At 48.1% G+C, this 16,821-nt stretch overlaps 1 long non-coding RNA gene across 1 annotated transcript in view; it reads left to right on the top strand.

Moving 5' to 3' along the window:
* Positions 1-16,821, top strand: part of LOC141559102 (uncharacterized) — an 87,626-nt gene that overhangs the window by 366 nt on the left and 70,439 nt on the right. The window contains exons 1-2 of the long non-coding RNA XR_012487222.1: positions 1-46; positions 1,033-1,144. The exon at positions 1-46 is cut by the window's left edge and continues 366 nt beyond it. This is a non-coding gene — a long non-coding RNA (uncharacterized LOC141559102). The remainder of the gene's footprint in view (positions 47-1,032; positions 1,145-16,821) is intronic.

Raw genomic sequence — 16,821 nt, 5'->3', positions numbered from 1 at the left:
AAAAGGTCTAGAAGGGACCTTCTCTCTTCCCTCCCCCCGTTTACAGGTGAGAAAAATGAAATGAGAAAGGGCAAGGTCAGAGACAAAAAAGTATTAGAACTGGAACTGGAACCCAGGCCGCTCCACTCGGGCCTTCACTGGAAAAGCAAAAAATGCATTTTCTGAGTTGGTTCCGCTTTACCTTCCGGGACTTCTTGCTTTTCATTGGGGAATGAGGAAAAAAATCAATTTCCTTTGAACATACCCAAGGTGCACAATCTGTTTTAGTATTTTCCAGTATTGAATTCTGCCCCGCGGTAGGGAATCTTCAGCCCTCGGGTCCCTCGGAGACTTGACTGATTTTTGGGGGGAAAAGTTTCTCAAAGAAGAAACGATTGTGTGGGGGGAACAGAGTGTAGAGACGCGTAGGGTGAGACCCTCTCCCAGGCAGAGCCATCAGCAAGGCGAAGGCTGAAAGGGGAACCTCTTCCCTCCCCTCTGGCGTTCCACGGGGAGCATTAACACTGGGCATTGCCCCTCCAAGTGTCTTCATGAAACGTTGCTTATGGAAGGTTTCTGGGTCTGCCGCTTTATCCCTTTCCTGGATAACAATCTCTGGGCACGAGGCGCATGGCGGTCTACCTGGCCACCTGTCTGCCCTCACCGCATGGAAGGCCCCAGACCAATGAATTCTCTCATAATGAATTCTACTCTCCATGAATCCCAGGGTCCTGAGGGCAGGGGGTGGGAGGGACGCGAAGGGGAGACAATGACTCCCCTCCTGGAGGGGGTTATTTGCGCCCTGGATAGATCCAAAGCAGCCAATGTGCTAACACCGGACGCTCAGACAAAGCACCCGCCTTCTGGGGGAACGGGGGATGACGGGGCGTGGGGGGGGGGGAGCGCGTGGGAGAGCTGGAGATGGATGGCACGGAGGCCGGAGAAGGGCATGCAGAGGGACTGCTGGGGATGGTTCTTAGGACAGTCACTAAGCCCGGGGAAAGGGGCTTCCCTCAGACTCTAAGCTGGGGTTCTCACCGTTTCTTGTCCCAGGTGGTTGGAGACAACTAAATTCACCGTATTGCTGGAATGTCGTGTCCTGGTGCCTTGGGCTGGATATGAGGAATTCAGAGAAGCCTCGGAGGACCTGGATGAGGCCGGGGAGGTAAGGAGGAGCCGGTCAGACCGAGCGTGGAGGCGCACGCAGGGAAAGAACGCTAGACTTGGGTAGAGAGCTTGGGCTCCAGCTTAGGGCTCGGGCTAGGCCAGCCATCACACTGTGGACTGCACAGGCCCATTGGAGGGGGGCTTGGGCCCCTTGCCTTCTCCTCCCACACTTGTTAGACAAACCCCAGGCCAAACGCCACAGCTGGACACTGACCTCTGGTGGGACTCAGTGGGGCTGGACACTGACCTCCAGGGGGACTGGACACTGACCTCCGGTGGGACTGGACACTGACCTCCAGTGGGACAGGACACTGACCTCCAGTGGGACTGGACACTGACCTCCAGTGGGACTGGACACTGACCTCCGGTGGGACAGGACACTGACCTCCGGTGGGACAGGACACTGACCTCCAGTGGGACTGGACACTGACCTCCAGGGGGACTGGACACTGACCTCTGGTGGGACTCAATGGGGCTGGACACTGACCTCCAGGGGGACTGGACACTGACCTCCAGTGGGACTGGACACTGACCTCCAGTGGGACAGGACACTGACCTCCCGTGGGATTGGACACTGACCTCCCGTGGGACTCGGTGGGGCTCCCAGAGTTCTACTGCTCTGTGACTTTTCCCCATCTCCTCCCTTGGTGTCTTTGCCAAGGGGCCTTTAGTGTTTCTGAGGGGTGACAATTATCTGACCGAAATCTGCATCCTCCATTGCTGGGACCAGGGGTGATGGCCTAAAGGGCCATCTAGCGGGACGGGATCTAGTGATTGTGGAGGGGGCCCATTGTCACATAAGAGACTGAAGAGAAAGAAGCCTTTGAAAGCTGCTTATCTGTATTAAAATGCTGGCGATTGATGATGAAGATAATGGTGGTGATGAGAAAGGCTACTTTCATTAGCATTATTGTGGATATTCCTATTAAAAGCTCTTTCTCTCTGAATTTCTTTTGTCTGCGCAAACTTAGCATGAAGTTTCAGTTCTAGTTGGGATTTAGAAGGAAACAATTATTTTCTGCACTAGCCATTGAAATTGAAATTAGGGAAACCTTCCTAGACCTCAAAAAATGATGAAAAAGGAAATTTTGTCTTTTATAAGTTTCCAACATCACTCCCTCCCTCAGACAAAGGCAGAATGAGAGACCCCAAATGGTACCAACATTCCCCAACACACGCACACACACACTCACACACACACTCACACAGACACACACACTCATACACACACTCACATGCACATGTACACACTCACACAGACACACTCACACAGACACACACACATTCACACACACACTCACACAGAAACACACACAATCACACAGACACACACTCACACAGACACTCACACAAACACACTCACACAGACACACACACACTCACATACACATGTACACACTCACACAGACACACACTCACACTCACACACACACAGATACACACAGTCACACAGACACACACACTCACACAGACACACACACACACTCACACACACATGTACACACTCACACAGACACACACCCACACACTCACACACACACTCACATACACATGTACACACTCACACAGACACACACACACACACTCACACACACACTCACATACACATGTACACACTCACACAGACACACACATACATTCACACACACACTCACACTCACACACACACTCACACAGATACACACAGTCACACAGACACACACACTCACACAGACACACACAAACACACACACACTCACATACACATGTACACACTCACACAGACACTCACACAGACACACACACACACACTCACATACACATGTACACACTCACACAGACACACACACACTCACACACACACACTCACATACACATGTACACACTCACACAGACACACTCACACAGACACACACACATTCACACACACACACTCACACTCACACACACACTCACACAGATACACACAGTCACACAGACACACTCACACAGACACTCACACAAACACACTCACACAGACACACACACACACTCACATACACATGTACACACTCACACAGACACACTCACACAGACACACACACACATTCACACACACACACTCACACTCACACACACACTCACACAGATACACACAGTCACACAGACACACACACTCACACAGACACTCACACAAACACACTCACACAGACACACACACACTCACACACACACACTCACATACACATGTACACACTCACACAAGACACACACACACAGACACACACACACATTCACACACACACTCACACAGACACACACACACAATCACACAAACACACTCACACAGACACACACACACTCACACACACACTCACATACACATGTACACACTCACACAGACACACTCACACAGACACACACAAACACTCACACTCACACACACTCACACAGATACACACAGTCACACAGACACACTCACACACACTCACATACACATGTACACACACACACACACTCACACTCACACACACACTCACACAGATACACACAGTCACACAGACACACTCACAAACACTCACATACACATGTACACACTCACACAGACACACACACACTCACACTCACATACACATGTACACACTCACACAGACACACACACACTCACACTCACACACACACTCACACAGATACACAGTCACACAGACACACTCACAAACACACTCACATACACATGTACACACTCACACAGACACACACACACTCACACTCACATACACATGTACACACTCACACAGACACACACACATTCACACACACACTCATACACACATTCACACACACACACAGATACACACAGTCACACAGACACACACAGTCACACAGACACACACTCACACACACACTCACATACACATGTACACACAGACACACACACAATCACACAGATACTCACACAGACACACACACTCACACAGACACACACAATCACACAGATACTCACACAGACACACACACAGACATACACACACTCGCACACAGACACACACACACAGACACACACACACAGACACAGAGACACACACTCACACACAATCACACAGTCACACACACACACACACTCACACACATACCCACCTTGTGTTTGGCACAGGGATGTTGAGCAGCTGAACGCCCACAGATAATATTTATGAAGACATTAAGTCCGGGAAGAGCATCTTGGCCGGGACAGAGCGGCTTCTCCCAGTAACTGTCCTAGGGTGTCTGCCCTTCCCGCGCCTCAGAGCCCCTCTCCTTCTAGTCGTGCTTGTGGTTTAGAGATACAGGTCCTGTTTGTTTAGGAAAATTCGGGACAAACAAGCAGACTTCAAAGGCGTGGGCTGCCACGTTCCCAGGAGGAGATAGATGGCTTACTTCTAACGCCCATGAGGAACTACACGTTTGCTTGTTTGTTTTTAAATCAATTATCTCTCTGGTCTTTGCTGAATAAAATCGGAGGTGCTGGAGCACTTCCCTTCCACATCAGGTCATCTTTCTCATCCCAAGGACATCTTTCAAGCTCAGATGTTTGATATGTTTAGGAAAAAACATTAAAAATGTATTTCTAAATGGAGGATTAAAGGTCAAATGATCAAACAACCTTTTTGCAGCTTTTTTGCTCTGAAGATAAAAAATGTGGCCTTTGGGGGGAGGGGATGTGACACATTCTGAGAAGAAAGCAGGCACTCCACGTGGCCTGGCGGAAATGTCAGGCAGCCTATCCGCCCACGACCCCCACTTAGCAGGGCTGTGTACCTCAGTACGGTCCTGCATGTGGGAGAGTTTTAACCTTCAGATTCGGCCAGGTCCCATGGGAACGCTTGGGAGAGGGAGGTTGTGGACACTGCGACGCATAAATAAATCCAGTTTTCCTGGAGAGAGCCTCTGCACGGTCATTAATCTCCCCTCCACCCTGTTTTAAGATCTGTTTCTTTGGGGGCCTGGGCTCCGGAGTGCTCATCTGGAGCCACTGAGCAGGCCCAGGTCTCCTTGGGCTCGGGGATTGCCCTGCCTTGAGCACCCTGAGAGAGCCTCCTCTGCCCACGGTCCAGGCCCTGTGTGAGTGAGTTTTGTAGCACAAGCCAAAGGCAAAGACTATTTTCTGGGGAGACCCTCCCTCCTGCAGGAGCCCTGCGCTGAGGGACCCCGCCGGCTTTCTGGCCCGTGCTCTCAGGCAAGGCCGCGCTCATTTAACTTCACTGGAGCTTAATGAGCAGCTGGTCTTTGGATCACGTTGGCCAAGCCGGATAATGAGTTGGCTCTGCTTGGGGCTGGGAGGAACTCGGGGCCATGTTGCCATCCTGTTCTACGCCAGTGAAAAGGCGCAGAGCTGTCACGAGAAAACAGGTGGTTGGCTGATATTTGTTGTTTAAATGTGTCCAGAATTAATTGGCTCGGAGCTCGGCTGGCACCCGGTCCTGCCTGGATGCTGCGTGACACGGGCTCTGAAAAACAGCTCCCCGCGGCATCTTCGGAATACAGAAGGCAAATATTTGTGCATGCAGTGGATGGAGCCGCCATAATCTACTGTTAGAGCACATATCATCAGCCCATCTGGGAGGCTTCAAGAAAGTGCAGCCCGCAGGACGGGCTCATTGTTCTGTGCGCAAGGGGGCCGGACACCGATCTGCTGTTTACACGCTTTTAATTGGAGCCGGGGGAAAGGGCAGGCTCTTTTGTGGGGGGCTTCCTCCTCCGGCCTCCCCCCAGAGACGGGTGGGATGGATGAGGAGAACAGGGAGGTTTTACAGAAAGGGGGGGATGATCATGGAGCAGAAAGGTGAGGGGGGAGAGAGGGGCCAGCCGCACGGGTGACGTCTCGCTGCATGTGCGTGTGCGCACACGGAGCCCGGATGGCCCCAGAGAGAGCCAGTGTTGCCCTGAATTTCAGCCCAACTGAGGAGCTGAAAGCCTGAGACCATGTTTGGACCAATCAGGCCCAAGGGAACAGAGCTGGAGTCCTTGGGAAGGCCTCTGGACAAAGCCACCCCACTCAAGAAAAAGCATCGTTTCTCACATTATTTATCACGGACAGCTGAAACTGTTTTCTCATTGTCAGAGTATGAACCCAACCAGAATCTGCCCATTACCTCGGGAGCAAATATTGATCGGTGTGCACGTGGCTTCCCAAGCACAAAGCAGTGAGAGAAATCTTAGGCTATAAAGGGGAGAAGGGAGCAACTGCACCTTCCAGGAGCTCACCGTCTCTGACAAGGGCCTCGCCCTGGAACCTTGGTCTGGAACCGCCATCTGTGCCTCCATATAGCCCGGCCTTCGGGAAGACTCGGCTCGAGCCCTCCCACTTTGGGAAGGTTTCTCCTGCTCCTTCTACTGTGGGCTCTCCCTTCCCTGGGAGATGATCTCCAAGTCTTGAATGTGCCGAGTGTTTTCCTGTTGTCTCCTGTCCCCGACTGTGATTCTGGGAAGACAGAGGCTCATTTTGCTTGCCTTGATACGCTTATCCCCTCAAGAAAAATCCTTTTCTGTTTCTTTTTTCTGACCTTGTTAATTATGCCTCTTTTTAAAAACATTATTTATTTTAGTACACATTGCTTTATGAATCATGTTGGCAGGGAAAAATCAGAACAGAAGGATAAAACTATGGTAGAGAAAAAAAAAAAAAAACAACAGAAAAAAGTGAACAAAGCATGTGATGATTTCAGTCTCCACAGTATCTTTCTGGATGCATTCAGCACTTTCTCAAATCTATTGAGATTGCCTGGGATCACTGAAACACCGAGAACCACCAAGTCTTTAACTGATCATCACACATCCTTGCTGTTCACAGGACAAGGTTTTCCTGGTTCTGCTTGCTTCACTCAGCATCATTTCATGTAGACCTTTCTAGATGCATTATTTTCTATAAAACAATAATATTCCATGACCTTCCTGTACCACAGCTTGTTCAGCCATTCCCCAGTTGATGGACATCTGCCCATTTCCAATTCTTTACCACAAAGAGAGGCGCTACAAACATTTTTGCACACGTGGGTCCTTTCCCGCTATGATTTCCAGTAATGGCACTGCTGGACCAAAGGTGTGCCCAGTTTTACAGCCCTTTGGATTTAGTTCCAAACTGTTCTCCAGAAAGGTTGGATCAATGACAACTCCACCAACAATGTATTAAGTGGACCAGTACGGCCTCCAACACTGATCATTCTTTTCCTGTTGCCTTAGCCAGTCAGAGATGCGGGGAGGTAGCTGAGTTGTCTTAATGTGTATTTCTCTCGTAGTAATTCTGAGCATTTTTTCATGATTACAGATGGCTTTATAATGACTAGAGGTGACTAAAGATGGCTTTGAGTTCATCATCTGAAAATTGTTCTTATCCTTTGCCTATCAATTAGAATGACTTGTATTCTTGCAATTTTTAATATATTTTAGATATGAAAACTTTTATCAGAAAGACAGGTGTAATTTTTTTTTTCTCCAGCTTTGTACTTCCCTTTTAAATCTTGTTTCTGTTGCTTTTGTTTGTGTAAAACCTTTTATAATTTAATGTAGTCAGAGTTGTCCATTTTGCCTTTCACAATGTTTTCTACTGTTTTTTTTGTCAATATATTTCTCCCTACTTCAAAGATTGGATAGATAAATTATCCGTTGCTTTCCTAATTTGTATATGGCATCATTCTTTTCGCCCAGATCACGTATCCGTTTTGACCTGATTTTGGGGTGTGAGATGTAGGTCTAGGTTGAGTTGCTGACAGTAAATTCATTTTCCCAGCAATTTTTGTCAGATAGCGAATTCTCATTCCAGAAGCTGGAGGTTGAGTGTTTTATCCAATACTGGCTTGCTTTAGGCCTTGATTGTGTGTATCCACCCTATCCCACGGATCCACCAGTCTATTTCTCACCAGCACCAAATGGTTTTGTTGACTGCTGCTTTATAATATAGTTTTAGGGTTGGTACTGCTAAGCCACCATACCTTGTATTTTTTTTTTCATTAATTCCCTAGATATTCTTGCCCTTTTGTTCTTCCAGATGGATTTGTTATTTTTTCTAGTTCTATAAAGTAATATTTTGACAGTTTGATTGGTATGGCAGTGAACAAGTGGACCAATTTAGGCAGAATTGTCATTTTTATTATATTAGCTTGGCCTAGCCATGAGCACTTGATATTTTTCCAATTTAGCGCTTGCTTTGTATTTGGGTGAGAAGTGCTTTGTAATTGGGTTCCTGTAGTTCCTGGGTTTGTCAGTTTTGCTTCTCTTGATTAAAACGGGAGCGTCTCTTGGGCAAGGCGGCTGCTTTTGCTTCCCACCACGATGCTGTTCTCAGGGCTGGGCAAGGAGAGCCTGCCTGCAATTTGTCACGGATTTCCATTGCCTTCGCGTGCCTTGGCGAGTGTTCTTTGGCCACATGAAGAGACAGAAGGGCTGATATCTGAAGATCTCTTTGCTGGTCCCTGTCTGAGCCCCCTCAGGCCCAGCGCTAATGGACATGTGTCCTGCTGGCGAGGAAGTCGCCATTGGCAGTCAGTTTTATCACCGAGAATGGGTCTGGACAGGGGAACAAGGCCTACCTCATGGCCTGAGGCTGTTCCTAGCAAATAAAATGAGACAGGTGTCTCCGGACTGTCAGTACATCTGCCTGGCTCAGCTCTCAGATGAAGAGTCCATTCTGTCCAAGTTTTATTGTAGAGGCAACATTAAATGAACTTACTACAGGAAGAGAAAAAAAATACTGGCTCTGGGGAGCAATGAGGCATTTGCCAGCTTGGGTGAGGAGGCCCAGAAATGGAGGCCGGGCATTGGGAAGGCTTCTTTTATTTGGGATGCAATGGAATAGCTCTGACTCAGGAAGGACATTGGCTGGAGTGGGTAAAGTGACATTTTTCAAGACAGAACCAGGAAGCTTGCAAAGGGAGGAGAAGAGGGAGGGGAAGCTAGCCCAGAAGGGCAGAGTCCATTCCAGCATAAAGAGAAGGGCCCTGACTACAAGAGAACTGAGATCAAGGAATGATGGATCAAAGCTTAGAGCCCGAGTCTGTCTTCCTTAATGGATAAGAAAATGAAGGGACAGAGGAGAAAATGGTCATTCCAGAGACTCATCAGCATTAGCCTAATTCTGGCTTCAATAAAGACCTGCTAAAAGTGAGAGAAAGGGCTCTGGGGCGTCCTGCCTGGCTGAGAGCATCTGGAGGTAGCTCTGCCCCAAACCTCCTGGTCACTTTAATGAGCCCCTGAGGTAATGATGCAAAGAGGATTTAAGGAGCCCTGCCCTACATAGCACTAACCTATGTGGGGTGGAGGAGAAGGCGGCTCCTTCAGGGAGTTTGTAATCTACTTTATGAGAAATTGGAAGTCAATTAGATGCTGTGTGTTAGAAAAGGGAGAGACTCCCCTGGGCTGAAGCAGAGAGAGAAGCTTCCATCCCCATGCCACCAACAAGAATTAAATGCCTCATACCAAGAACTGTGCTTTATGCTGGGGGCAAATACTTGAAAACAAGGAGCAGAACCTCATTCTTTGAGCATGATGGGGGGGGGGGAGAAATGGAGACCCAGAATGTCAATTAAAACCTGAGCAAATGCGTGGGACTTTTTGAAAGGCCAAAGAAAGAATGGCCCAAGGATGTCAGGTCGTGTCCCTCGGGAAGGTCAGGAAAGGCTTTATGAAGCTACTAGACTGCTTTTCATTCCGGGACTGGCCCAGTGTGGGCCCATGGGAAGGGCCTAGTTAATTCTTTGTGGATTGTTTTATAGGAAGTAGCAGCCAGGCTGGTTCTTGAAGGAAGAGAAGGATGGAAATGGAAATCTCTCCTCCAGACTTCAAATCCACTTGCCCCATTTTTGTTTTTTATTACAGCTTTTTATTTACCAGATATATGCATGGTAATTTTTCAGCATTGACCATTATCAAACCTTTTGTTCTCATTTTTCCCCTTCTCCCCCCCCCCCAGATGGCAGGTTGACCAATACATGTTACATATGTTAAAGTATATGTTAAATACAATATATGTGTACATATCCATACAGTTGTTTTGCTGCACAAAGAGAATCAGACTTTGAAATTGTGCACCATTAGCCTGTGAAGGAAATCCAAAATGCAGGCGGACAAAAATAGAGGGATTGGGAATTCTATGTAGTGGTTCACAGTCATCTCCCAGAGTTCTTTCACTGTTGCCCCATTTTTTAACAAATGAACAAGGCCCGAGAAAGTTGGGTAGCTTGACCGTGATGTCAGAGGCAAGATAGTGAAGAATCCAGTCCAGCTTACTGAAGGGCACGGATCAATTCACAGAGATGGGGCATGTAAGGCAAAATCAGACGTTCTGAATTGCCTCCAACATGGGAGACTTAAAAAGGGTGATGAGAAAAGGATACTGGAGTCTCTGGGAAGAGACAAAGACAAGGTCACAAGGTATGTGTCTTCCTGGATAGACTCGAGGAGGTGCTGAACTCTTTGGATCTGCAGCCCGACCTGATAATGCTCATAAATTAGAAAAGGGATTTTGGAGGCAATAATGAGGTTTTACTGCAAAGAGCATCAGAGAGGAAGGGAAGGAAATAAAGCAGTCATTTACTGAAAACCTACTATGCGCCAGTGCTGTAGTAAGAACTTTAAAATGTCATGTCATTTATTCCTCACAAATGGGTGGCAGGAAGGGAGTAAGTACAGTCAGAAAACTAAGGATAAGAGATTAATCGCCTTGTCCCCAGGTGAGTGTTGGAGACTGGAAGTCAGTGGGATTGAAGCCAGACCCTTGGCCCTCCCCAGCCCATGGCCCAACTGTCTGTGCCACGGTAGAGGTTTGGAGGTGACTGGGAAGATGGTGACAGCAGATAAGAATTTTAGAGGAAGAGGCTCAGACTTTGTACCTGTCGGGAGTAAGACCTGGCTGGAGACTAAGTGGGGATTTCATCACTCATAGAGAAGGTGCCTGTTGACGATAGTTTCCCAACCAGGAGCTCTGACTTCCCTTTCCCTCGGTCTGTAGGGAAATATCCAGATGTCATTCACTGAAAATAACTCTTAATATCCAGCCAGCACAGCATTCTCCAGTGCCAGCCGTATTCTCTCCAACATCAGTGAGAAAGTCCTGCAAGTCCATGTTTTGGTGAGGAGGGAGTTGGGAAAAGTTGAGACATATTTAAACTCAACGAACATGATAAAAACAAGGATCATCCCCAGAGAAGGGCAGCAGCACCATGATGATGTGAGTTTAATTTATTGCTGGAAATATTCAAGAAGAAAGCAAGCAGATGTATCCCAAAGAGCATAGACATTGGAGCAGGGATCTCTAAAGAACTCTTCTTCCATTGAAGACCCTGCCTTTCTTTGAACTCAAGATTTAAGATCCAAAGGGAAACTGGAGTCCTAAGAGGAAGGATTTTATGATCAGTTTTGAAGAATTTAAGCTCGGCATAAACAAGGAATCCTCTCATCCACATAACAGTTGGGCTTTCCTTGGCCCATAAGGGGCCTTGTAGGAGTTGGAGGTAGTCTCCAAAGGGGAAGCATGTTGCTAATGGATTTTGTCCCCAGTGGGAGGTGGGGGGTCTTCGACTTCACTTTTTTCTTAACAAGAAATAGAACAGGGTTAGACTTTTTGTGTTTCTCCTGCTCAAAGTTTATTAATCTTTCTCCTTTTAGTACTTTAATGTCATCCCCTCCTCTAGAATCATCTTAGGAAGGAAAGAATCTACTAGAGACAAGAAAATGAATTTGAAAAATTAAGATCAGGAACAAAACCAACTTTTTCCAGAAGGAATTTAGACATTTGTTTCTATAGCTTATCGTTTGTTGGGATTGAGAAAGTCGCAGCATCCGCTCCCACTGGACACCACAGATGTCCCCAAAGACAGTTTCCAGGAAGCTTCTGTCCAGCTGTTGTGGACAATGTGGGAAGCGTGTAGATCGTTATGAAGAGAGAAAATGAGGGGGTTGAGGTGGGGGCAGAATTAACTGCTCAGAAGGGCCAGATCTGGAGGTAACTGGTAGGCAGCAGATAGAATGCCTATGGCTCCCTATCAGAATAGGCACGTCAGTGAGATGGCATGCCATATCGGCAACAGGACATAGTTGAGAGGGAAGAATCAAAGTAGCTGCTGGGTGTGGGAGCTATTGGGGGGTTTTCGTGGTATGAAAAGCGATGAAATGGTCCATACTCCAAAGAAGGCAGCCCCATGGGAAAGAACATAAGGGATGCAATGCCATGACCCCGAGGGACTCTCTTGCAACTTAGTCCTGACCTTCAAAACCTCTAAATCAGCTCTCCTGCCGTCTCATCCTGGAAACTCCCTCAGCATCGGAGCCTCTTTGCTTTGGATCATCCCATTCCTCCTCTAGCCTTTTGGGCCTGGATTTCCTTCTAAAACCTCCTTAAGCGGGAGTTCTTGCTGCAGAACCTGCCCCTGGTAAAGGGATCCAGGCCAGCTTACCTTTGTTTCCCTCCTGGCTCTGTTCCGGACTTTCTGCTCGTTCCCTGGGCATATTCATTCCCCTCTTGGCTCACCTGAATCACTACCCCGCTTTTCAGTTCTGTTTTATGTGCTGAGTTCCCTCACTAAAGTATAAGCTCCTTGAAGACAGGACTCGGAGCTTACCCCGGGGCCTACCAATAGCACTTGGGAAATGCTGCTTGCTTTCCTAATTGCGTAAGGTCAACATGGTGGAGCAAAGAATTCTGCTCAGAATTTAGAATCTGGAAACAAGTTTGAACAGTTTTAAGAGCATTAAAAAAAAACAAAAACAAAAACAAAACCAAAACAAATCCAACAAATGTCAATTGTGCAGTGGCTAGTAGGGATCCCGTGCAAGGGATCGTGCAGCGCAGAGCTGAGGGGTCTCTCCTGATCCTGAGGGGTCTCTCCTGATCCTGGTGGGCACCTTGTGTACCAGTGAGAGGCTGGGAGCTGCCTCGGATGTCCGAACTGAAGCTTCCCCAGGACGGCCCAGAGGCCAGCTCCTCTTGGCTCCCTGGAGGCCGGCTCTGGGTCCCCTTCCCATCCTGCCACCGACTCCTTGCCCGCAGCCTCGGAATCCTGCTGCCGCCCAAGAGGGCCTCTGTATTTTGCTGGCCGTGCTGGCCATTCCAGACCCGGTCTGGATCGATCACCTTGTGGATAACCCAAAGCTCTTTCCATATTGTTTCAGCGTTTCCATGGTAACAGGACTACTTCAGAGAAAAAAATGCAAGGGAAAAAAAAAAGAAAAAATGGGAAGGAGCGAGTAACAACAAAGCATCAGAACTGCTCATCCTGTTCTTCACAGACTCTATCTTTCATGTAGATTTTAAGCTTCTACTTGCTTAGACCCATGCATAATTCTCCACCTCCCTTGCCTGGGAAGGTAATTCAATCATCTCCCGCTCTTGTCAATGAAAGACAGGAATGATAGCCTTTTGTTCCCTATTTATTAGATTGCTATCGCACCTTTCCTTTGAGCTCAAGGCATTCGACAAATAACTCCCAAATTATACAAGTAATTTTTCCAATGAACATTTATAAATGTCCTAATATTGAAAATTAGCTGAGAGAGTGGGTGGTGCAGGGACAGCAAGAAAGGGAGAGAGGAAATAGATGGGTAGGGAAATAGGAATTTTAGCAGAGCTGCAAATCCTGGTAGACTTAATGAGGCTGACTGACGGCTTGCCAGGGAGGGTGAGAGGGTCGGAGGGAAGCCAGCTTGGCCTTGGCCATAGACTGTTGTGCCTTCGCTCTGGACGGCTTTAAAAATTGGCCCTCATCTTCGGGAGGTCCCTGCTGCCCGGGTAGGGAGCTGGGGGGGGGGGGGTTTCATGGAATAATAGGGGAATATGAAAAAGACCTTGAGGTTATTTTCAAGTTGAGTAAAGAGAACCTCGTGGAACTGAATGCTTTGTCCCAGGTAGTCGGTAGCAAAGCCTGGATTTGAACACGGGTCGTGGGATTTCAAGTCGGGTCCTGGGACTCTGAGCTCCTTCCACTTCAGGAGCAGAGTATTTCTCTCCTTTCTCCATTTCCATTTGGCCACCACCTCGTGAGGTTGAAGGTAGCGCCTGCCTACTGTTGAGACTCCAGATGCATCAGCCACTAAAATAATAGGGGAGCAGGTGGGGGTGAGGGAAGGCCTCGGGGCAGCACGGAGACTCTCGGATCCCTCAAATACGGCATTGTGGGCCATGGCTTTTACTCTCAGGTTGGTTCCTTCCCTCTGACGGATGTGGGTGGAATGGAGAGATCCTTTCTGGGCACCAGCTCCAGGCCCGTCAGCAGCCTGGGTCCTTGGGGAAAGCCCACCGTGTTCCTCCCCATGTGGAAAAGTTCGGAGCGATCCGTGCTGAGGGAGCCTGGGCCTTTGTGGTAGCTCAGTCACCGACTCCGGGGCCTGCTGGCTTCGTGCTGTCCTTTGTGGCAGGGACGGGGACTCATTGTACGAAAGCTTGTCATTGTGTTCTCTGTGGAGCAGACAGATATTTTCTGCACATCAAGAGTCTGAAGCAACCCTGGCCTGGCCAAGAAGCAGCTGGAATAATAAATTCCACGTGGCTCTGGCGGTCTAGGAATCCCATTTTCTCCAGGCACACTGCAAGGGACCAAACACATTATTTCTCTTCTCCCCCCTGGACACCAAAGACGGCCAGATCGTCCCTGGAGAGAAGGCTTGGAAGAGCCTCAGGTAGAGCCGTCCTTGCTCCAGCCACAGCTGCAAGGTAGCCTAATGTCCAATCCAGGGGCGGGTAAATTTAAGGCAATTCTGCCTATCAGAAAAACACGATCATTTAGGGGCAAAGTTAGGATCTACTGAACCATTTGTTTCTTTAAAAAAATAAGATACCAATCATGTAGATAACTCGCGTACTTTCATCCCCAGATAACATTGTGTCAGATAATTTATATATATGGTATATATGTGTGTGTGTCCAATACCGCTAGGCTCATGAAGTTATTTTTCCTTTAAGGGTTTTGTAATTGTTATATTACAATAATTTCTTTTAAAGGGCCTCAGAGAAAGGCTAATAGAATGGGATTGGCCATAAGCATGAACAGGCCGATGTATGAAGCTGCCAAAAGAAATGAGAAAGCTAATTGTCCTGACAGATGACACGCATGGGAGGCCCCTGTGTACACCGCGAGGTATCGCTCTTCTCCCTCTTCCCCCCAGAAAGGCGGCACTTGAGGGCCCTTAGTACATGACACTGAACGTTGACCCCCATCTTCCTTTTAAACACTAATGCTCAAAAAGGAACAGGTATTGCTCAAGCTGCGGCCATACGCCAGACACTGCGCTCAGGGACTCACAGATACAATCTTGCTTGCTCCTTATGACAACCCAGAAAGGCGTGGACTAGTATGGCGTCCTTCAACCACTCCGGGCCTGGGTCCGTGAGCGGGGATGGTGACGGGCTCTCTGTGGGCGTTTGCTGACTTTCTCGGTGGTCAGTAGCACTCTTCGTTTCTCTTTGGGTGATTTTAATTCTTCTGTGCTTGTGGTCTGTGATTCCCTGTGATAGCCTTGCAGGAAACACCTCGATTACAAAAAGACACACTGTGTTGTCTGTTCAGAGGAAGAGCTGGGCTTTGGGGACAGCGAACACTGGGACTGACCTAAAGCCTTTCAGGGCCCAAGTGGTTTGTGTGTGTGTCGCTGTGTCTGTCTCTGCTCATTTAAATGGTTTCCATTCCAACCAGCTAGCAGAGTGAAGCCACAGACATCTTTCATTCGGCCTGGTTTTCCAGTGTAGATAATTGGGCTCGTCGCTATAACTTTTCCCCTGGATTTCATGATGCTGCGTGCTTTATGTTCTAAATTAAAGATGACTGAATTCTCATCATAATGAGGAACAGGCCGGAGTGGAGTCGGGAGAACGAATTCAGATCCTATGGCAGAGACTTAAAAGTCCTTTGACTTCTCCCTGAGACCCTCCGTTTGTTCTTTTAGTGCTCGGTGCCCTCCCTGTCTATGAAGTCTGGTGTGGGAGAAACTATTTAAAAGTCCTAACGGGATACAGCCATGTGAGTCAGCTATTCCGATGTCACAGGTGCCCTCTCTGAGGTCCCGGATGATGTCTCTTTGACCAGATTCAAAATTACAAGTTGAAACCCTTTTCTAGGAAAATAATATCTTCTCAGAGCATTTAAACATGGCTTAACCAATGGTCGCAGAACATATCCTAAAGCTTTGTAAAGAAAAGCACCAGTCATATTGTTCTATTTTCCTCTAGTGATCCAGAATCCCTCTTACAAGAGTTGAAGTGAACCCCCATCTCAGTCCAACCTACCAGCCCCTTCACTGAGCTCCTGCAGCCCCCCGACTTCATGCTGTCTCCCCAGCCCCCTAATGCTCATAGAGCCCCAGATGCTGCTGCAGATTCCTCCCTGTGACCAAGGATCTAGCTCGGTTCTCGTCATCTCCCCTCATGGGATTTACCAACTTGTGCCCACCATTTCCCCTGCCGGTTTTCTTAGGCTTGAGGGTTTGTGTGCCAGGAAGTGAGAGAATGTAGGCACTGGAACCTTCCCTTTTTCTGCATGTCCCTTTCCCCAAAACACAGAAGAGAAATGAAGGAAATGCTCTTGTTCTGAAAAGCCCCAACTCTGGCCTTCCCGTCCCCTCCATTTTGTTGTGTTGCCTGAGCCAGAGCTGGAGTTTTCTGATTTCCCTCTGGACCCCTAGGCCTAGTTTTTCAGGCTTGGCTTTGTTTGGCCAACCTCACAGATACAGGCCCTTCCACCAGATGGAAACACTGAGACT

This window comes from Sminthopsis crassicaudata, chromosome 2, assembly GCF_048593235.1.
Source record: "Sminthopsis crassicaudata isolate SCR6 chromosome 2, ASM4859323v1, whole genome shotgun sequence".
NCBI classification, from domain to species: domain Eukaryota; kingdom Metazoa; phylum Chordata; class Mammalia; order Dasyuromorphia; family Dasyuridae; genus Sminthopsis; species Sminthopsis crassicaudata.
The sequence above is the reverse complement of the archived record's forward strand: the minus strand, read 5'-3'. Positions and strand labels throughout refer to the sequence as shown.